This window comes from Lissotriton helveticus, chromosome 12 (assembly GCF_964261635.1).
Source record: "Lissotriton helveticus chromosome 12, aLisHel1.1, whole genome shotgun sequence".
NCBI lineage: Eukaryota > Metazoa > Chordata > Amphibia > Caudata > Salamandridae > Lissotriton > Lissotriton helveticus.
Window position 1 is genome coordinate 51,044,399 of NC_136073.1, and position 23,655 is coordinate 51,068,053.

The 23,655-nt window shown below is 47.7% G+C and overlaps 1 long non-coding RNA gene across 1 annotated transcript in view; it reads right to left on the reverse strand.

Moving 5' to 3' along the window:
- LOC144798742 (uncharacterized) overlaps window positions 1–19,047 on the reverse strand; it is a 152,117-nt gene extending 133,070 nt beyond the window's left edge. The window contains exon 1 of the long non-coding RNA XR_013603635.1: window positions 18,988–19,047. This is a non-coding gene — a long non-coding RNA (uncharacterized LOC144798742). The remainder of the gene's footprint in view (window positions 1–18,987) is intronic.
- Window positions 19,048–23,655: the final 4,608 nt, after the last annotated feature.

The following is a 23,655-nucleotide window of genomic DNA, read 5'->3' on the forward strand; positions in this document are numbered from 1 at the left end:
AAGGAAGGTAGTTGCACATATTCTTCAAAAAGCCAATACTTACTCACACACCCAGGACACAATCCATGCAGCCCTTTTTACTTTGTTTTACGAAACCTCCCAGGTGACAAACAGAGCCAGCCATTTAACCAGATACTTGCATACACATGCAATCAGAGCCCCAAATAGGGACTGAGATACTCATCCAATTTGGGCTAAAGAATTTATATTGTCTACTCTTACATTCAGACAAGTTCTTTATTATCATGTTTGAGGTCTCCTACACTTGAGACAATGCATGGAATTCTAAAGCTAGGCCAATCATCTGATTTAAAACTGCTATAGAAGGCCTAATCTGATCTTCTACTACATATAACTTACCACTGAAGCACTTTGTGCTAGGCCATAGAGCAGGATGCTATGTGCTTAAAATATACCAGATGTGTTCTGTATCTTGTGTTACCTATATGGCTCCCTACAAAATACTGTTAGAAATGAATAGCATAATATTACGTATAGCAGAGAAAGAGAATTGTTTGATTCTGCTTAAATATTCGAAAAATATAAAGCCATAGTATATGATTAAAAGGTAACTTTGGTTATGTTCTTTTTTTCTTTCAGATATCAATTTTAAGTTAACTCCAGACAGATATAATGCCATAAAAAAGTGGTAGAAGAAAAACACAACAGTTGAAAATACCATATTGTTGGAACTGAGAAATGGGCTAAATGCGGAAAAAGTGGTGAAAGAGAAAAGAGCTGCTGGTGAGAGGGCAAAGACATTTGTTAAATTGTTTGTGGTCAAATGGAAAAAGAGGAAAACAGAGTAAATAAAAAAGAAAATATTAAATGCAGTAAGAAAGGTGAAATGATACATCGAAAAAAAAATGAGAAATGTAACGGAAAAGGACTGGCTTTAAGTAGGAGGTGTAAGCAGTTTAAGGAAATCAGACTTAGAATGTTCTGTAGGTGTGTAATATAAAATTCAATTACAAGAACGAAGAAGTACAAAAGAAGAAGAGAAGCAGTGAGACAAAAGGAACACGTTGAGGGTGTAGTTGATAATGCCTTTGCTCTGAAGAAGAAGCTATTTGTTATTTTGTTATGGTACTAAACAGAATGAACAAATTAGACAAAATAGGATTGTCAATGAGAAGACAAAGCCAAAAGAAAAGACTAGTCAATAGAAGTAACTTTTGCATGGGTTTTAGTGGTGAATGGATACATACTTCAAGCACGGATGTATGACGTTACAACGCATGCTTTTACCACGCATGCTGTTACAACGCGGTTTTTACATCGCATACCATTACAACGCATAGCGCTTTTGGGTGCTGGATAGTGAATAGTTTAATTTACTATTCCAACTCCAGTCCCCGCGGACACTAGGGAAGGTTATTGGATAGTAAATTAACCTATTCCCTATCCTAGAGCGCCCCCCAGCGCAATGCGTTGTAATGGTTTGCGTTGTAATGACCGCGTTGTAATGGTAGTGCGTTGTAAAAGTTTCGTTGTAAGTGATGTTTCCCTTCAAGCACTGAGCCTTTCTATAGCGAAGAAGACTACTTGCAAGACAACACATTATTGCATGCAGTTGATGAAGCTGGATGATGTTATGAGATGAAGAATGGTACTCCTATTCCAAAAGAATTAATTATACCTAGAAAGGTAGAAGTAGTGATTTTTGAAGAAGTGTAAGGAAGGCGTACACAAGCCCCTGTGTACCAATGTAATTGTAGTAATAGGTTGCATTATTCAACAATTGATATATTAAGAAATTTCTTATGTAACTTTTCCAGGAAAAGTCTAAAACAGACAATTGGCTTTGCAAGGTTTAGATCCATGCAAGTTGAGGAAGCAGACTAATTTACAGGGCTACTCACTAGTAAGTCTATAAAAGAAAGTGTGCCAAAGCACCTTTCATCATTTCAGAATATTAGGTGTACACCACTTGAAAATGTGAACCTTTGTTAGGAGGCTTTACTATGTGAAAACTCCTGCTCTTTGTTTAGGAGAAATTAATAGAGCTCTTTTGCATGGTACTGTAGTATAGGTAGAAAAGGTGTGTGATGATGTACAGTTTTGTTTCTTTCGTCCTGAACAGGACTGTAAGCAAAATGAAGAGTTGGTAACAACGGGAGTTGCAGAACAGGACACAGGTGTTACTGTTGACACTCTCTACAAAAGTCAAACTTCGAATATTGATTTGTACATTAAAAGTGAAAAAGAGAATAATGATAAGTGGTGTGAATTTGCTGTTTACTTATTTGTAGAGGAACAGTTTTACTTGTCCATGCGACAAGTTATATGTAAGTACTGCTCTATTATGTTAGAGGAAAACAAAATGTCTGCTAGAGCAGTCCAGAACAAGTTAGAAATATTACCTATTCCAGAAGTATTTAAATATTTTAATGTTTATGAATCAATACTAAACCAAAGTATACATGTATTTCAAGTTATAGTTCGTGTGGAGCCAAAGACAGGAAAATTACCTCCAACTGACCTGTAGAAAGGTCTCAAAGGTAGAGGTGTATACTTGCTATTTGATTTTAAGCAAAATATTGAAACTATAGGGGTACAGAGAGATTTGGAAGAGTGTCCCTACCAAGAGTAAAAAGAAATGGCAAGAGTTAGTAGATGTTACTGAAGTTTACTGCAAAAATGTAGATATTCCTTAAAATATCACACCCATGGAGAACAACACATCACCATTGACAGGTCAGATAAAACATGTGGATCGATACAGATCAGTAAAAAAATGTATGGACATTATAGCATCGATCCCCAACATTCTAAAGAAGGTATTGGTGATGCTATTGGTCTGTATCAATTGAAAGAAGTGAAAGAAGCTCCCATCAGTTTGTGGGAAAAAGTTTAAAAGCTTGCTGTTTCCTGCATCTCTGTCATAGTGGACTGGGTGGTAGGTATGATGACCAGCCTGTAAAAATACCAGCGACTAAGTACAGATCAACTAGACTTTACTCAGAGAACCCCAGATTTCCCCACTGTATCCCTTACTTGTTTCATATACCTTTGAAAGTGACTTGTCTGGGTTGTTTTGCGCCATAAATCACATTGTGAAAACAGGTGTGCATCTGCAAAATGTATCAGCAAGGGAATTTGCTGAGAAATTTTAAGGAAAAGATGAACAGCTGCAATGCAACTTGATTAATCTTAAGGCATGTCAACCTGGGATGAATGAGTATTGGTATCATTGTAATGATGAGCTGAAATTCATTTTGAGAAACTTAGGAGGAAGGGCTAGAAATTAACAAACTCTCCATAGCAATAGAAATAAAAAACCCTCACCCACCAGGATTGCACCTTGGTGGCATGATTCATCATTGGGGTTCTTCCCGATCCACTGTGGATCGAGGCGTGCTATGACCAAGAGAACATGCCGGAACACTTGTTGGTAACATATATGATAAAGCTGGTGTTGTGAGAGGAGAGTGGAGTGAAAGTGCTAAGCTAAAAAATACCTGACTAGTAGGACACCGTACTTTATTCCCGAACACTTGCCGGTATGGTTAAAATCAGGGGGTGATGGGAAAAATAGGTTTCAATGAGTTTATTTCTTCAGGTCGCTCAACAAGTTTAGAGCCTTGCCCCTATTGGCTCTTGGACAGGACCTCCAGGAACCTAGTTCCTATTGCTACCACTCCGTGATGGTCCTAGTAGGAACACATTACCCAGCATGCCACGAGGAATCAAATAACATACATACAATTGATATTAGTGTAAGCTGCAATGGCACTACGTATCTATAAAAACAGAAAAGAGGTGAGAGATATTCACTGTTTGGATGTGTTAGTTGTTTGATGAGACATCAGAAAGAAAATCTTATCAACCACATAAAACTGAGTTTACAAACACTAGGCTGAAACGAGTTTTTCTACTTGCCACTTTTGTAGTTGTTCAAGCCCTGGCATGGAGAATCAGAATTGTTTGGACACTTTACTGTTATGAAGACACTTTCAAATCTATGAAAGACACCATTGAGTTCTAAGTATTTCCAAATCACCTTCAAATATTGAGAGAAGAGACTGAACAGGAGGTAACCATTGCTGCCGAGATATCCAGGGAGAGCCCCAGGGAGAGTTCTCGGAGCAGTGAAAGTTCAGCATCAGCAACTCAAGATCATCTTGAAGAACCAGTGATTCAAAACTAAACAGCTATATCTATGACTGAGGTGGAGAATGCAATTCAGCATGTAAGAGTTGAAACTGAACAAAATTCAACCAGTTAGTGCAGCAACCGAATACCAACCAGAAACACATTTTTTATGAAGTTAAAGATAAAATAGAGCATGGACACCTGCATGAGAAGAAACAGTGTGATTGTTGTTCTTTTAATCCAGTTCACCTGCATATACATGGTCAATCTGGCACTGAAAAAATCTTCCTAATTAAAGTACTCACCAGTTATCTACAGAAGACTACAGATTCAAATGTGTCATGTGTAGTTACTGCACCAACAGGATTTGCTGCACATAACATTCAAGGAATTACTCTTCATCAACTATTAATGCTACCTGTGGAACACGACAACAAACTGGAATACCAAATGTTTTCAGGTGACTCTTGTCATGAGGTAGCAAGAGTTTTAAAAAACTGAATCTTCTCATTATTGATGAAGTCAGCATGGTGTCAAACCTAATGCTTGTCGTTATACAATTAAAAATGCAGCAGATATTGAAAAATAACTATGACACACTGTTTGGTGGAAAGTATTTAATTGTATTTGGTGAGCTTCTACAACTAACACCTGTAAAAGGACAACCTGTTTTCAAAACACTTCTACGAAATGAAACAAAAAGTTCTCTAGGAAGTATGGGAAGCGTAAATATTTGGCAATACTTTAAATTCAAAGAATTAGTCCAAAATATGCAGCCAGCAACAGATGTGGAAATCGGAGATATATTCAGAACTCCTATTTGAGTAGGAGTTCTGAAAAAACAAGGAAAACACGCTTTGGAAACTCATCTTATCAACAAATTATTTCCATTGAATATTATACCAGCTCAACAAAAATTTATAATTTCATTTAAGAAAACACGTATATAATTTGTTTAATGCCAACCCTACATAGTGCTCCAAATCAATGAACAATTACTCCAACTGGAGAAAGAAGATATTTTAAAAATTACATCTACTGATAAAATGGAACATCGGGGAGCAACAGTAATACTGACAGATAAACTATAAGCAAAATTGGATTCTTTGGAAATGTCTGTATCAAAAACTGCAGGATTAGAGAAGCGGTTACATCTTTGTAAAAACTGTTGTATAATTTTATGTCGAATGTAAATGTTGAAGAAGGGTTAGTAAATGGTGCAATGGGTAAAGTTATACATTTTGTTAAATAACCAAACATAGATGACGTAGAATACCTGATAAAATGTGATGAGGTTGACAGTGTCAAGCAGATTGGTTGGTGACTTGTACAGTTTTTGTTAGTGAAAGACTTATATGTGCAGCAAAAGCAGTTTCCAGTGTCACTAATGTATGCTGTATCAATTAAAAAATCACAAGGGTTAAGTATAGATGCAGCTTTTTGTAAATATTGGTAGTACTGTATCCAAAGAAGGAATGTCATATGTAGCATAATCGCTAATTAGAACATTGTCAGGTTTGTTTTTGATTGACTTTGATGAGAAAACAATTAGTGCTGATGCAAGCTGCGTAAGGGAGTACAATCGGTTAAGGAGTGCATTTGCTCCTTATTTATGCTAAGTAACCTGTTTATGAAGAAAGAGTAATCTGTCCAAAGTGGAAGATAGCCAAACAGAATATAGATATTGAACAAAAGTACGGAAGGAAAATCCCCAACAATCAAAGAAGAAGAAACTAATAATTGATGACAAAATTGTAGGTTACCAGTTTGACAACACGTCAGGGGTCAACATCTAATCCAATGTTGTCAATCTACTATTCCATGTGCCAGATGTTGTTACTGAACTCCAACAAAAAAGAGATAAGATGATTTGTTCCGCAATATATGGTATTCTGCAAAGTTTACTCAGTGACAGAACTACAGTACATTCTGCTTCAGGAATACGAGATCTTATAGATGTATGTACTGGATCAGTAGTGTTTTCTATGAATAATCAACAAGATGCACAAGAATTTTCTATGGCGATGTTAGGAATATGAGAGGAAGAAGAGGTAGATATTAGTGAGTTATTTGGATTATGTTACAAATGGGAGAATAAGTATAAAGATTGTAAATTCACCTTAAGCACTGTAATCAATTGCAGACCGATTCCTCTACTTGACATTACCAGATTTCAAAACTGTACCTTTCCAGCAATTGACCAAAAAGGACAACCAAAATATGACCTGCCCAAACTACAAATTAGACTTTATATCTACATGGTTTCTAGAAAGAATAGGAAAGTACATTATAATAATGTTACAACGATGTACACTAGATGGGGCAAAATTGGATGCTGAAATAACAAGCTATGTAGCTGGACAAATATACATTTCAGAAATAACTTTTACTACTTGGCAATCATCTTTCATGAAGGAGTAAATACAATGTCTGGACATTATTTGGTCTATTTAAGATGCCAACCTTGATGGACAGAATGCAATTACCTCAGTCTAAAACTCAAGCCAAGGCTACCTAGGAGATTACCAAACTCATATCTCTTATTTCTTGGACCAAATTTCTGAGGATTATTTGCAGATAAAAAAAACTGGTATATGGTATTTTGTATTATGAGGGTTATGATTTATTAGACATTATTTGGTCTATCAGGGATAATCTTTGAAAAGTTGTTTGAAGTGTAACATTGGTTTTACCTTTCACAAAGGACTGTATATAACATCTAACAGTACACTCTCTTATTACAGTTAAATACTGAATGCATATAGTGCAATAACAGGAGACTTAAGATACTACTTAAAACTGCCTTAAAAAACAAACAAAAACTCTTTTGTTTCTCCAACAAGAACTTCTACATACTACTGTGCAGTATTTTGTATACATGGATCATCACTATTTTCCATATTATTTCAAGTACAAGAAAGGATGTTTTCAAAAGGATCTGCAAAATTAAATACTGCTTCACAATTAGAAGTCATTTTGTACCAAGTAGAGCAACATAAAAACTGTTATATCCTACATATTCATAGATTATTGTAGTAAGTTTAGAAAAAGTCACTAATTACTGAAATGTAGTGAGTGCAAAGCACAGCATCACTTATTAGTAGAGATGTTCTATGCAGCATGGTGTTTTTTTGCAATCCATTGATTGTTATTTTCCCCACTGTTCCATGATGATGCTATATACAGATCACTATTTATGGTGAAGAAGTATGAAAACTGAGAACAGTGCAAAATAGATAATAATGTTTTTACTATGCTGTCTTAAACTGTTACATGATAAGTAATCTATGTTGGTATAATTGTGCTATGTTGAAGATCAAATACTAACATATCTTTTCTTTCTTTTTTCTTTGTCAAAACTGGCTGCAGTTCAGCTGTATTGAATGTGTCAAGTCACTTTTGCTCCACAATTGGTTAGTCATAAGGAAAGTAATCCATCCACTTATGCACTCATTCAATCATGCATGCACAACTGATGCACTTATTCAATCATCTATGCAAAACTCATGTACTCACCCAATCAACCATGGACCCCTTACACCCTCATTCAATCATCCATGTACCACTCACACCCTCATTATTTATTTATTTTTTAAAATATCTTTTATTGCATTTCTTATTGAGATTGCGTGACAAAGCAAAGATTTTACAGGATAAACATGTCTTTCAAAGAGAAAAAAAAGAAAAAACGCAAATGTACAGAGATATATGCAGTCAACAACAGTTTGCTGTGTTAGCATTACTTGCGAATCAGGCATATGGTCTAAGGCACATATTCCAATAAGCAAATAGCCCAGAAATGGTGGGGTCACTTGAAAACAGTGTGGATAACATCAACTAAATGAAATCAATACCACTTCATCAAAGGGGTGCCAACATGTTTTGAGGGTGTGTAAAACAAGAAAAGCTCAGGGCATACAAGGCATCGCTATGTATCTGGTCATGCGTGTCAATAATTAATTACCACACTACGAGGGTGCACCCCCCGCCATGTTCCTCAGTAAAGCTCGTCCGCCCACTGGGGTCACAGCGCCAACAGAATCAAATCCGCGTCTGCGCTCGTTGGGGCGGGCCCAAGGGGATGTGCATGTCATTCGATATTCAGTGCAGCGCACTCATTATATTGAACATAGAACATTAACTTGAAAAAACAGTAACAACTGTAAATGTGAAAAAATCTAAAATAAAGAAACATGGGAGAGGTTGGGTGTTCGTGTTACGCTGTCACTAATGTGAAATGTCCGATGCGAGATGCGGCTGTTCTAGGAGACAAGGGAGGCCTGCCGGTGTTGTGTCTCTGAGGGGGAAGAGGAGGGGGGGGCAAGGCATGGGGGGGAGGGGGCGGAGAGGGGGGCGGGGGGAGGGGGGAGAAAGGGGGGTTCGGCGGGGAGGCACAAAGGAGCAACCATGGCCTCCGCTCTGGTGCCGCGGGAGCTGTATCCGTCAGGCTGTGGCGGGTGGGCCTCTTAAGTGTGCTTCGGCAGAGCCTTGCTTCCCTGTTGGGGTTCGAGTGTAGGACTGCCGCAATGGGCCGCCGCTGGTGCTAGCGCCATGACCGAGGAAGTAAGCGGGAGGGGGTATGTCTAAGTGATTCCTTACTGAAGGCATGCCCGGGTATACTCAGACATGAGTCCCTTGCTCACTGCTCCATCAGGATTCAAGCAAGCCGGGCCGACGACGGCTGAAATGCCAGAAACCGGTCCCCGGAAGCTTGTCTCCTTTCTGGTGAAGAATTGGCTTGGTAGTTTGGTCTGCCCTGTTCCCATGATGCACTGGGCCAGGGACAGACTAATTTGCATATACCCAGGTTCTGAGCTGGGATGGGGCAGTGAGCTAAATGACGGTGATGGATCAAGCCCTGATCTTTGGACTGGGTAAGAGTGGTCTGCTTAATTCAGACACTCTGTTCATCACTACCCCCTTTTCTGAATCGTTTTTGGCCACTATAGGTGTGGCAGGGTATACTCACACATGAGTCCCTTGCTCACTGCTCCATCAGGATTCAAGCAAGCCGGGCCGACGACGGCTGAAATGCCAGAAACCGGTCCCCGGAAGCTTGTCTCCTTTCTGGTGAAGAATTGGCTTGGTAGTTTGGTCTGCCCTGTTCCCATGATGCACTGGGCCAGGGACAGACTAATTTGCATATAGCCAGGTTCTGAGCTGGGATGGGGCAGTGAGCTAAATAACGGTGATGGATCAAGCCCTGATCTTTGGACTGGGTAAGAGTGGTCTGCTTAATTCAGACACTCTGTTCATCACCACCCCCTTTTCTGAATCGTTTTTGGCCACTATAGGTGTGGCAGGGTATACTCAGACATGAGTCCCTTGCTCACTGCTCCATCAGGATTCAAGCAAGCCGGGCCGACGACGGCTGAAATGCCAGAAACCGGTCCCCGGAAGCTTGTCTCCTTTCTGGTGAAGAATTGGCTTGGTAGTTTGGTCTGCCCTGTTCCCATGATGCACTGGGCCAGGGACAGACTAATTTGCATATAGCCAGGTTCTGAGCTGGGATGGGGCAGTGAGCTAAATAACGGTGATGGATCAAGCCCTGATCTTTGGACTGGGTAAGAGTGGTCTGCTTAATTCAGACACTCTGTTCATCACCACCCCCTTTTCTGAATCGTTTTTGGCCACTATAGGTGTGGCAGGGTATACTCAGACATGAGTCCCTTGCTCACTGCTCCATCAGGATTCAAGCAAGCCGGGCCGACGACGGCTGAAATGCCAGAAACCGGTCCCCGGAAGCTTGTCTCCTTTCTGGTGAAGAATTGGCTTGGTAGTTTGGTCTGCCCTGTTCCCATGATGCACTGGGCCAGGGACAGACTAATTTGCATATAGCCAGGTTCTGAGCTGGGATGGGGCAGTGAGCTAAATAACGGTGATGGATCAAGCCCTGATCTTTGGACTGGGTAAGAGTGGTCTGCTTAATTCAGACCCTCTGTTCATCACCACCCCCTTTTCTGAATCGTTTTTGGCCACTATAGGTGTGGCAGGGTATACTCAGACATGAGTCCCTTGCTCACTGCTCCATCAGGATTCAAGCAAGCCGGGCCGACGACGGCTGAAATGCCAGAAACCGGTCCCCGGAAGCTTGTCTCCTTTCTGGTGAAGAATTGGCTTGGTAGTTTGGTCTGCCCTGTTCCCATGATGCACTGGGCCAGGGACAGACTAATTTGCATATAGCCAGGTTCTGAGCTGGGATGGGGCAGTGAGCTAAATAACGGTGATGGATCAAGCCCTGATCTTTGGACTGGGTAAGAGTGGTCTGCTTAATTCAGACACTCTGTTCATCACCACCCCCTTTTCTGAATCGTTTTTGGCCACTATAGGTGTGGCAGGGTATACTCAGACATGAGTCCCTTGCTCACTGCTCCATCAGGATTCAAGCAAGCCGGGCCGACGACGGCTGAAATGCCAGAAACCGGTCCCCGGAAGCTTGTCTCCTTTCTGGTGAAGAATTGGCTTGGTAGTTTGGTCTGCCCTGTTCCCATGATGCACTGGGCCAGGGACAGACTAATTTGCATATACCCAGGTTCTGAGCTGGGATGGGGCAGTGAGCTAAATAACGGTGATGGATCAAGCCCTGATCTTTGGACTGGGTAAGAGTGGTCTGCTTAATTCAGACACTCTGTTCATCACCACCCCCTTTTCTGAATCGTTTTTGGCCACTATAGGTGTGGCAGGGTATACTCAGACATGAGTCCCTTGCTCACTGCTCCATCAGGATTCAAGCAAGCCGGGCCGACGACGGCTGAAATGCCAGAAACCGGTCCCCGGAAGCTTGTCTCCTTTCTGGTGAAGAATTGGCTTGGTAGTTTGGTCTGCCCTGTTCCCATGATGCACTGGGCCAGGGACAGACTAATTTGCATATAGCCAGGTTCTGAGCTGGGATGGGGCAGTGAGCTAAATAACGGTGATGGATCAAGCCCTGATCTTTGGACTGGGTAAGAGTGGTCTGCTTAATTCAGACACTCTGTTCATCACCACCCCCTTTTCTGAATCGTTTTTGGCCACTATAGGTGTGGCAGGGTATACTCAGACATGAGTCCCTTGCTCACTGCTCCATCAGGATTCAAGCAAGCCGGGCCGACGACGGCTGAAATGCCAGAAACCGGTCCACGGAAGCTTTTCTCCTTTCTGGTGAAGAATTGGCTTGGTAGTTTGGTCTGCCCTGTTCCCATGATGCACTGGGCCAGGGACAGACTAATTGGCATATAGCCAGGTTCTGAGCTGGGATGGGGCAGTGAGCTAAATAACGGTGATGGATCAAGCCCTGATCTTTGGACTGGCTAAGAGTGGTCTGCTTAATTCAGACACTCTGTTCATCACCACCCCCTTTTCTGAATCGTTTTTGGCCACTATAGGTGTGGCAGGGTATACTCAGACATGAGTCCCTTGCTCACTGCTCCATCAGGATTCAAGCAAGCCGGGCCGACGACGGCTGAAATGCCAGAAACCGGTCTCCGGAAGCTTGTCTCCTTTCTGGTGAAGAATTGGCTTGGTAGTTTGGTCTGCCCTGTTCCCATGATGTACTGGGCCAGGGACAGACTAATTTGCATATAGCCAGGTTCTGAGCTGGGATGGGGCAGTGAGCTAAATAACGGTGATGGATCAAGCCCTGATCTTTGGACTGGGTAAGAGTGGTCTGCTTAATTCAGACACTCTGTTCATCACCACCCCTTTTCTGAATCGTTTTTGGCCACTATAGGTGTGGCAGGGTATACTCAGACATGAGTCCCTTGCTCACTGCTCCATCAGGATTCAAGCAAGCCGGGCCGACGACGGCTGAGATGCCAGAAACCGGTCCCCGGAAGCTTGTCTCCTTTCTGGTGAAGAATTGGCTTGGTAGTTTGGTCTGCCCTGTTCCCATGATGCACTGGGCCAGGGACAGACTAATTTGCATATAGCCAGGTTCTGAGCTGGGATGGGGCAGTGAGCTAAATAACGGTGATGGATCAAGCCCTGATCTTTGGACTGGGTAAGAGTGGTCTGCTTAATTCAGACACTCTGTTCATCACCACCCCCTTTTCTGAATCGTTTTTGGCCACTATAGGTGTGGCAGGGTATACTCAGACATGAGTCCCTTGCTCACTGCTCCATCAGGATTCAAGCAAGCCGGGCCGACGACGGCTGAAATGCCAGAAACCGGTCCCCGGAAGCTTGTCTCCTTTCTGGTGAAGAATTGGCTTGGTAGTTTGGTCTGCCCTGTTCCCATGATGCACTGGGCCAGGGACAGACTAATTTGCATATAGCCAGGTTCTGAGCTGGGATGGGGCAGTGAGCTAAATAACGGTGATGGATCAAGCCCTGATCTTTGGACTGGGTAAGAGTGGTCTGCTTAATTCAGACACTCTGTTCATCACCACCCCCTTTTCTGAATTGTTTTTGGCCACTATAGGTGTGGCAGGGTATACTCAGACATGAGTCCCTTGCTCACTGCTCCATCAGGATTCAAGCAAGCCGGGCCGACGATGGCTGAAATGCCAGAAACCGGTCCCCGGAAGCTTGTCTCCTTTCTGGTGAAGAATTGGCTTGGTAGTTTGGTCTGCCCTGTTCCCATGATGCACTGGGCCAGGGACAGACTAATTTGCATATAGCCAGGTTCTGAGCTGGGATCGGGCAATGAGCTAAATAACGGTGATGGATCAAGCCCTGATCTTTGGACTGGGTAAGAGTGGTCTGCTTAATTCAGACACTCTGTTCATCACCACCCCTTTTTCTGAATCGGTAAAAGGCAGTCAGGGTGTCATCCCAGGCCTGGGCTATGAGATATGCGTGAAGTCCCGCCGTTTCTTCCCTATGCAAGGCTACGCTGTCTGCTCTAGTCCAGTTATCAAAGGAGTTGCGCCAGTGTATCACCTGGGGAGGTTCGCTGTTCTTCCAGCGCTTAGTGATGAGCCTCTTTACCGTTATTAAACCAAGGTCCCAACGTCTGGTGGGAACCTTTGTCAGCTTTGTCTGTTTGTAAAGACCCAGCAGACATGCCTCCCACGTGTGCTGTAATCCCCCTCCCACCCCCGCAGCCAGGGAGGTTGACACCGCTTTCCAGTAATCGTGTAGTGAAGGGCAAGACCAAAGCATATGTAAGACACCTGCATCGGTCAGCCCGCATCTCGGGCATGCAGACGTAGTAAGTCCGAAATAGCGGTTGATCTTGTCTGGGGATAAGTATGCACGGTGTATGATGTAGTATTGGATGATTTTGAAGCGGGAATTACGTGGGATGTTAAGTGCACCAGCTAATACCACCGCCCATTCCTTGTCGGTCCATACCCGACCCCTGTCCTCTGTCCACTTGTCTCGCAAGCGCTGGGAAGAAACCTGTGTGTGTGTGTGAAGGGCCTGCGCCAGCCAATGCACTACATGGGACCCGTTCCCCATCACATGTAAGTATTGTATTAGCAAGTGGGTTGGTAGTTCCTCAGAGAGGTCGCCCCAGGCCTGTGCAAGTGTGCGTATGAGTACGGCGTGTGTTAGGAACTGTCCTGCCGAGAGTCCCGTATCAGTGACCAGCGTCTCGAATGGGACTAAGGCACCCTCCGCAAATAGGTCTCCTACGGTATCTATCTCAGCCCGCACCCAACTGCCCAGCGCCGTCTCCGTAAGTGCACCGTTCTCCCAGGGTGTCCCTAGCAGCGGTAGGTTTGGAGCATATGGCTTTGTGGATCCCGTAAGCTTCAAACTTCTCACATAACATCTCCGTGCAACCGCCAAATGTAGCTGCATTGGGCAGCGGGTTTTGGCTAATGGGTGGAATAGTGCATGTACCTGTGCGACCGTCATGACTATGGTATCCTTGGTCGTATCTCCCAGGTTTTTCCCACTCAACCAGTAGGTCACCCACTGCAGTTGTGCGGCTAGGTAGTAAAGCTCCTGATTGGGGACCGCCAGACCCCCAGCTTCCGTGGAGGCATAAAGCATCTTCAGAGCCACCCTGGCCTTCCCGCACTCCAGATCATGCTCCTGACTAGAGTCTCTAATTCACGAAATATGCGTGTGGGGACATAGACTGGGGGGTTAGCATAGAAATACAATAATTTGGGTAGTGCTATCATTTTCGTCAAAGTGATTCGGCTCGGGACATTCAGAGGAAGAGATTTCCAGAAGGCCACATACGCCCTAAGTGATGAAACTGCCCTTATTAGACTACCCTCTAACACATCTGTGAGGTCTCGATACATAAATACACCTAAGTAACGAAAAGTGGTCGGATACCAGACAAGTTGTTCGTCCAGAACCGTGATTGCACATTCGGGTGTGGCGGCGTCAAAAGAGTACACGCCAGACTTTGCCAAATTGACCTTAAGCCCCGACATCTCTCCAAAGTTACGGGAGATGGCAGTAAGCGCTGATGGGAAGCGAGTCAGGTCTCTGATGTATGGCAGTAGTTCGTCAGAGTATAGCGAGACCGCATGTACCCCGTCGGCCAGGGGAATGCCCCAATCCATGCCGGAGGCTCGTAGTTGCGCTGCCAGAGGCTCCATCATTAGAGCGAAAATTGGAGGGGATAGGGGGCATCCCTGCCTGGTACCCCTGCACACCCGGATAGGGTCAGAGAGCAGCCTACCCGTGCGGACCCGTACAATGGGTCTCTGGTACAGGAGCTCCACTATTTGGATAAAGTCATCACCCAGGCTGTACGTCTGTAACACCGACACCAGGTAGGGCCATTCTACAGAGTCAAATGCCTTCTCAAGGTCGAGCACTATAGACATCCTGAGTGAGGCCATCGAGTTGTGGCGAGGCTCTGCACCCTGAACAGCCGATGTGCTGCGAGCTGGTACAAAACCGTTTGTGTGTGGACGAGAGCAGGCACCAGGGGGGCCAGTCGCTGAGCCAACGTGGAGGCCAGGATCTTGTAATCTGTGTTAAGAAGGGCTAGTGGCCTGTACGATCCCAGTTGGGTCTCGTCTCTGCCTGGCTTCGGGAGAGAGATCAAGTTTTCTTCATTCAGTGTAGGCGGGAGAGCAGAGTCGGTGATTGCCGCCTCGTACACCCGAAGCAATTCCGGAATTAGAATGATAGAATAGGCTTTGTAAACCTCCGTGGGTAGCCCATCAGGCCCCGGGGATTTACGGTTAGAGAGGGAAAAAATGGCTGCTCGGATTTCCCAGTTTGTCGCTCTGTGCATCATTTATCTCAGGTAGGAGTAGGGCAGATAGATATTCCGTTATATCGGTAGTAGTAACCTGCAGGTGGGACCAGTAGAGACCCTTGTAATGTTCCACGAAGGCCTCATGGATGGCTCTCTGCGTATACACAGTATTACCTTGGTTAGTGCAGACGGACGTCACTGGAGTGGTCTGGGCATCCTGCCTGATCAACCACGCCAATAGTTTACCTGGCTTATCCCCAAGGTGATGGGTGCGTGCCGAGTGGGCAGCATAGTTCAGATTTTTCAGCCTGTCAAGCAACCGCATGTGCTGTTCCCTTCCTGCCAGTAGTGGCCCATCATCCCCCTCCACCGCCTCCTGCTCCCCATGCAGTAGGTCAGATTCAATACGCGTCAAGTCTCCCTCTATTTGCTTTCGCATACCTGCCTGCATGCCCAGACAGTGGCCCCTCATGATGACTTTAAAGGCGTCCCATTCTAGTTGCGGAGTGGAGGCAGTATGGTTGTTCTCTTCAAAATATTGTAAGAGGCATGTCGAGAGTGCGTCCCGGAATGGAACGTCCAGCAGCATATCAGGTTGAAGTCTCCAGGTGGGCACCGGTGGGTATGGGCGCTCCCAAGTCAAGTCTAAAGTGTGGGGGTTATGGTCAGAGTGGGTACGGCCCAGATAGCAAGTATCCGTGACATGGGGGAGCAGGTCGCTTGTTAGCATGTATCTGTCCAGCCTGACATGTAATGAGTGGCCGCCTGAATAGTAAGAGTATACCCTAGTGTGCGGATTACGACCCCGCCAGGCATCGTGTAAGTCCCACTGTGACACCCAGTTCGTGAGTGCCCTCATTGCCCCACCTGCCCAAGCACTGGCTAGGGGAGGGAATGAACGGTCCAGGTCAATGTCCAAGACGCAGTTATAGTCGCCCCCCTTGTGCAACAACAGCGTGCCTCTGACACCATAAATTCAACAAACTTTTCGGTACCCAAACGCTTTTTTAATTAACGTTGGGATGTTTGCATTTAACTTTTTTTCTTTTTCAATTTTTCACAATACACAAACACAACCTACTGATGGGCATTGGAAACATTTCTTAATGTGTACAATCTAAACAAGGTAGTGTGTTCTGTAAATATATAGAGTGAAAAACAACTTAAACATGTGCTAATATATACATTAAAGACAAGCGTGTTCCAAGGACAAAAAACATAAGAAAGTATTAAGAGTATTTCAATGGTACAAGTGGATGTAAGTCTTTCCATCCATCGTTAGTCTTATTACTTTGCGAAAGAGCAACAAGGGCAGATTATAACTTTTTACTGTCCTCAGGCTGATAGTACTCTTCTATGCCAGGGGAGAGGTCAAGGGAATTATTTCCAACACGAGGGGCAGAAAAAATCCTGGATTCAGGGCTAGGATAAATTCAAAGTCTGAACTCGACTCGGTTGGCCTAAGAACCTCTCTCAAAAATGGGCCAACGCGTTTCGACCTTCTAGATGGCACTTCTTTCAGGTGAAGGTCTTTTCAGGGAAGCAAGTTCAAAAGAACAGGACTGGTGTACCGTATTTCTTGTTATGGCCACACCCAAAGTTGGGCCAGAGGTCCTGTGGTGTTGTTTGACAGTGTCTTGAGCTCCTTATTTCGTAGGGTATGGGTGTACGCTGCTCGGAGTCGGCATCAAGCGTCTTCTTTAGCCGTCCTGTCCAGGCGCAGACAGGTACGGGTTGATAAATTCAGGCGTGTCTTCTCTCTTCTTTTTGCAGCTGTATTCCTTCCGCAAAACTTTCAGATGTCGGTAAAGTTATAGTCGCCCCCCAGCACCAAGGGAACGCCATGCCAGGGCACCAGCACTGTCGACAGCTGTGTGAAGAAGTTTCCCTGCTCAGTGTTAGGGGCGTAAAGGGACGCAAGGACAATCAATTGGCCGTCTAGCTTACCATGAATTACCACATATCTACCCTCCGTGTCTACCCTGCAGTGGGAAAGTGCAAATGGGACCCCGGGTCGCACCCAGATCACCGCCCCTCGCGCATAGGCCGAATATCCAGTAGCATACAACTGCCCCCTCCATCTGCGGTGTAGAGTGTGCATCTCCGGGCCAGTCAAATGAGTTTCCTGCAAAAGGGCTATAGGTACGTGGTGTCGCTTGAGATATGAGTATATCTGGTAATGGCGCGATGGCGTGTGCATGTCACGCACGTTCCATGTGTATAGTTTAATCACCGACATAGCACGTCTAGACATCTGTCACTCCCCCGCCCGCCCCCCACCAGCAGCCAGCACAGTATCTCATTAAGCCATGCATCCACAATCATCATCGAAGAACCAGCGTCTACACTTACAATATGCATGAAAGGCGTGGGAAAATAAAACAAATCAGCCAGTACTAGGAACAAGGAAAACAAAAGTACAATGCCAAAGGGTCGACAGCAGAACATTCTGTCGTCCAAACGCTCTAAAGAGCTATTGAAATCGTAAGTTCAGGGGGGGTCGCTGAGCACCTGGGTCAACCGTTGCAGGCGCACTGGGCAGACGATCCGAGGGTGTCTCCCCCTACACAGGCGTCTCATGTGAATCAGCCCAGTTGCAGCAGGTATTCGTCCCATCAGGGGTTCTGGGCCTTCTGGCCGCAGCACTCCGCAGCCAGGCATTGCCTTGGAACAGTTCTCAACATATCATTCACCTCTGGAGGCATGACCGTCTCCACCACTCCGCTCTCTGGTCACCAAGCCATGCCTGGGCTCGCCCAGTGTCTCGAAGCCCTAAGCGATACCTGCTGTGCCACTCCGGTCAAAACAAGGTGCATCCTGGGACCAGAGTGCACTCGCCAGTGTCCAAAAGATGCCCAGCGGAAGCAGGATCCCGGGTAGCAGTAAGGGCTCTCGGAAACTAGCGAGGTGCACCAGAAAGCCTAGTCCGTCATCAATGAATGAGATCCGCAGTTTGTGGGGTGACAACGGGTAGCTCCATTGATACTTGTGAGTCCGGCAATCCATAAATTTGTTCGTCGTCACTGGGCATCTCTAGCGGGCTGGCCTCCAGGGCGGTATCTGTGTCCAGGGAACCGCTGATCTCCACTACCATCCAGAGGGCTTTTTGTTGCTCACTGTGGACGAGATCAGCTGGGGGGCCCACCTCCGTCTCTGTACGTGCCTGTCCCGCCGGCGAGGATCTTCGCCTGCGACGGCGCCGGGGCCCCCGGGAGCGCCGCAGGGCCGACGCCGATGGCGTCGCATGGGGTTCCGTACCCACACCCAAGTCCAGCCAGGCCTCAACCGTCTCAGGGGTGTTGAAAAAATCAGTTTTGTCCTGGGCCACCACGCGCAGTCGGGCTGGAAAAGGGAGAGAATATTTCAGGGCCAGCTGGCGGAGCCGTTGTTTCACCACCAGGAAAGAGTGTCTCTGGCATTGCCCCTGAATCGTGTAGTCAGGGAACAGCATGATCTTAGCATTTTCAACCCTTATTTCCGGCAGCTTCCTAGATTCTCGTAGGATGGCATCGCCGTCGCGATAGTTCAGGATACGGATAAGCATGGGTCTCGGGTTAGAACCTGCCGGGAGAGGCCGGGTCGGCACTCGGTGGGCCCGCTCCACCACAAAGTGTTGAGAGAGGGTGCCCTCTGGCAGTAGGCCCGTTAGCCAGCACTCCATATGTATCTCAGGCTCCCTTCCTTCCCATCGTTCCGGCAGTCCTACAATGCGGACGTTGTTTCTCCTCGCCCTCCCTCCCGCATCCTCCGCGCGATCCTCCAGGAATTCCATATGGTTGAGGAAGTCCTGCACATACCTGTCCGTCCGTGCTACCTTGGGCGCAACGTCAGTCATGGTGGCCTCCAGGGTGGCAGTGCGTTCCGATAGCTTCCTGTGGTCAGCCCGCAGGTGCGTGAGATCTATGGCAACACTGGCGATCTTCATTTCCAGGGAGGTGCGGGTCAGCTGCATCGACTCATCCAGCCGCTCCATCGCCGCCAGCATTGTGTCCAGTTTGGAGGCGGTCTGATCTTGGTCAGCCAATTTTGTCGCCTTCTCCATCTTCCCCTTCACCTGTGTGTCGCCTGCACCGGCTCTTGTCCTGGTTCCCCCAGACATGAGCACCTCGGTGTATTCCGTGATGTGAGTGCGTCCAGGGGGTTTCCCCGGGTCCTGGGCGGGGGGGGGGGGGCGGTCCACCTCTGGGCCAAGAGTATTCAGATCCGTGGGGGGCGCAGGACAATGTCGCTGTCAGTTCGTGCGGGAGGGCCTGCTGCGCACCGGACCAGATGGCAGCAATAGGGCAGGAGCGAGGTGGGGTGGGGGGGTGCTCTCTCCCCACGCAGCCGGTACCCACTGATATGCACGGGGGGCCAATGTCCTCCCGCGATGGAAGCCTGGAGCGGAAAGCAGGTGTCTCTAGTCTCTGATAGCAGTCCCCCGAGCTCAATTGGCCGCAGGGGCTTCAAAGTTCACTCCAGTCTGTGCGCCGTGGTCAATGGCGACCACTTTGAGCCTCCCCAGCACAGAGCGCGTCTCCCTGGGGGGGGCAACCTCCTCCTGCTGCAGGGCGGGCGGGCCCAGGGCATGTGCAAGGCATGCGGCTCCGTCTCCACCCTCACAGGTCGCAAGGGAGAGGCCTGCTCCGTGGCTGAATGAAGGACACGAGGATCGGGCTGTTGACCCCTTCCCTGGGGGGGGGGGCGCTCGTCGCCCATGGCAGGTAGTAGATTTACCCCAGCGCGGGTGAAGGGTGGCCCGATAGGTGTTCCACAAATGTCACTGATTGTCCGCACCAGGGGCCCCCAGACTCGGGCTCCAGCAGCAGGGCCTCACAGTTGCAGTTCAACCCCGGCCTCGCGTAGGCGCACGCCCCGGCCGGGGGAACCAGCCGAGAAGATGGCTCACCTCGCTGCAGCCGGAGCAGCTGAAAACATCCCCGCTATCCCCGACGTCGTGAGGGCATGTAATGTGTTCCTGCACAGCTCCGCTGGCGTTAGGGGCCGGTTCCGTGCAGCGAATATCCAATCCAGGTGCCCCCAGATGCAGGTCCCAGCAGCCGGGCCCCGCGATCGCGGCCCGACCCCGGCCTCGCGCAGGCGCGCGCGCGCCGGCCAAAAGAACCAGCAGAGGAGGCAGCCCGCCCTCGCTGCGACCGGAGCGGCCGGACACTTCTCTGCGACCCCAAAATTCTTCAGGGCATGGAGATTGCCCCTGCGCTGCTCAGGGCCGGTTCCGCAGAAATGGTGCGGAGTATTGACGTGCGGTAGGGGAGCTCGGCACGGAGCTCTACCCAGGCACGTCCGCCGCCATTGCGCGCTCAGCCACGCTCCACCACTCACACCCTCATGCAATCATGCAAGCACCACTCATGCACTCATTAAACCATCCATGCACCTTTCATGCACTAATCCAATCATCCATGCACCACTCACACCCTTATTCAATCAATCATGTACCACTCATGCACTCATTCAATCATCCATGCACCACTACTCATGCACTCATTCAATCATCCATGCACCACTCACACCTTAATTCAATCATCCATGCACCACTCATGCACTCATTCGAACATCTATGCATCACTCTTGTATTTATCCAACCATCCATGCACCACTCATGCACTCATTCAATAATGCATGCACCACTCAAGACACATTTCAATCATTCATGCACCACTCATGCACTCTAATGCACTCATGCAATCAATCATACACTACTCATGCACTCATTCTTAGATACATCCACACAATCATATACTCATTCAATCATTTTTGCACTGATACTAACATTCATAGACCACTCATGCACTCAATAAATCATACATGCGCCACTCATGGACTCAATCAATCATCCATGTAGCTCATGCATTCATTCAATCATCCATACATCACTCATTCTCATTCAATCATCCCTGCACCAATCACACCCTGGTTCAATCATGCATGCATCACTCTCGTACTCATCCAATCATCCATGCACCACTCACACCCTCATTCAATCATGCATGCACCACTCATGCACACATTAAATCATCAACACACCACTCATGCGCTCATTCTAATATCTATGCACCACTCATTAACACATCCAATCATGCATGTACTACTCATGCACTTATTTAATCATCAATGCACTACTCCTACACCCATTCATTCATCCATGTACCACTAATGTACTCATGGTTGAGGAAGTCCTGCACATACCTGTCCGTCCGTGCTACCTTGGGCGCAACGTCAGTCATGGTGGCCTCCAGGGTGGCAGTGCGTTCCGATAGCTTCCTGTGGTCAGCCCGCAGGTGCGTGAGATCTATGGCAACACTGGCGATCTTCATTTCCAGGGAGGTGCGGGTCAGCTGCATCGACTCATCCAGCCGCTCCATCGCCGCCAGCATTGTGTCCAGTTTGGAGGCGGTCTGATCTTGGTCAGCCAATTTTGTCGCCTTCTCCATCTTCCCCTTCACCTGTGTGTCGCCTGCACCGGCTCTTGTCCTGGTTCCCCCAGACATGAGCACCTCGGTGTATTCCGTGATGTGAGTGCGTCCAGGGGGTTTCCCCGGGTCCTGGGCGGGGGGGGGGGGGCGGTCCACCTCTGGGCCAAGAGTATTCAGATCCGTGGGGGGCGCAGGACAATGTCGCTGTCAGTTCGTGCGGGAGGGCCTGCTGCGCACCGGACCAGATGGCAGCAATAGGGCAGGAGCGAGGTGGGGTGGGGGGGTGCTCTCTCCCCACGCAGCCGGTACCCACTGATATGCACGGGGGGCCAATGTCCTCCCGCGATGGAAGCCTGGAGCGGAAAGCAGGTGTCTCTAGTCTCTGATAGCAGTCCCCCGAGCTCAATTGGCCGCAGGGGCTTCAAAGTTCACTCCAGTCTGTGCGCCGTGGTCAATGGCGACCACTTTGAGCCTCCCCAGCACAGAGCGCGTCTCCCTGGGGGGGGCAACCTCCTCCTGCTGCAGGGCGGGCGGGCCCAGGGCATGTGCAAGGCATGCGGCTCCGTCTCCACCCTCACAGGTCGCAAGGGAGAGGCCTGCTCCGTGGCTGAATGAAGGACACGAGGATCGGGCTGTTGACCCCTTCCCTGGGGGGGGGGGCGCTCGTCGCCCATGGCAGGTAGTAGATTTACCCCAGCGCGGGTGAAGGGTGGCCCGATAGGTGTTCCACAAATGTCACTGATTGTCCGCACCAGGGGCCCCCAGACTCGGGCTCCAGCAGCAGGGCCTCACAGTTGCAGTTCAACCCCGGCCTCGCGTAGGCGCACGCCCCGGCCGGGGGAACCAGCCGAGAAGATGGCTCACCTCGCTGCAGCCGGAGCAGCTGAAAACATCCCCGCTATCCCCGACGTCGTGAGGGCATGTAATGTGTTCCTGCACAGCTCCGCTGGCGTTAGGGGCCGGTTCCGTGCAGCGAATATCCAATCCAGGTGCCCCCAGATGCAGGTCCCAGCAGCCGGGCCCCGCGATCGCGGCCCGACCCCGGCCTCGCGCAGGCGCGCGCGCGCCGGCCAAAAGAACCAGCAGAGGAGGCAGCCCGCCCTCGCTGCGACCGGAGCGGCCGGACACTTCTCTGCGACCCCAAAATTCTTCAGGGCATGGAGATTGCCCCTGCGCTGCTCAGGGCCGGTTCCGCAGAAATGGTGCGGAGTATTGACGTGCGGTAGGGGAGCTCGGCACGGAGCTCTACCCAGGCACGTCCGCCGCCATTGCGCGCTCAGCCACGCTCCACCACTCACACCCTCATGCAATCATGCAAGCACCACTCATGCACTCATTAAACCATCCATGCACCTTTCATGCACTAATCCAATCATCCATGCACCACTCACACCCTTATTCAATCAATCATGTACCACTCATGCACTCATTCAATCATCCATGCACCACTACTCATGCACTCATTCAATCATCCATGCACCACTCACACCTTAATTCAATCATCCATGCACCACTCATGCACTCATTCGAACATCTATGCATCACTCTTGTATTTATCCAACCATCCATGCACCACTCATGCACTCATTCAATAATGCATGCACCACTCAAGACACATTTCAATCATTCATGCACCACTCATGCACTCTAATGCACTCATGCAATCAATCATACACTACTCATGCACTCATTCTTAGATACATCCACACAATCATATACTCATTCAATCATTTTTGCACTGATACTAACATTCATAGACCACTCATGCACTCAATAAATCATACATGCGCCACTCATGGACTCAATCAATCATCCATGTAGCTCATGCATTCATTCAATCATCCATACATCACTCATTCTCATTCAATCATCCCTGCACCAATCACACCCTGGTTCAATCATGCATGCATCACTCTCGTACTCATCCAATCATCCATGCACCACTCACACCCTCATTCAATCATGCATGCACCACTCATGCACACATTAAATCATCAACACACCACTCATGCGCTCATTCTAATATCTATGCACCACTCATTAACACAT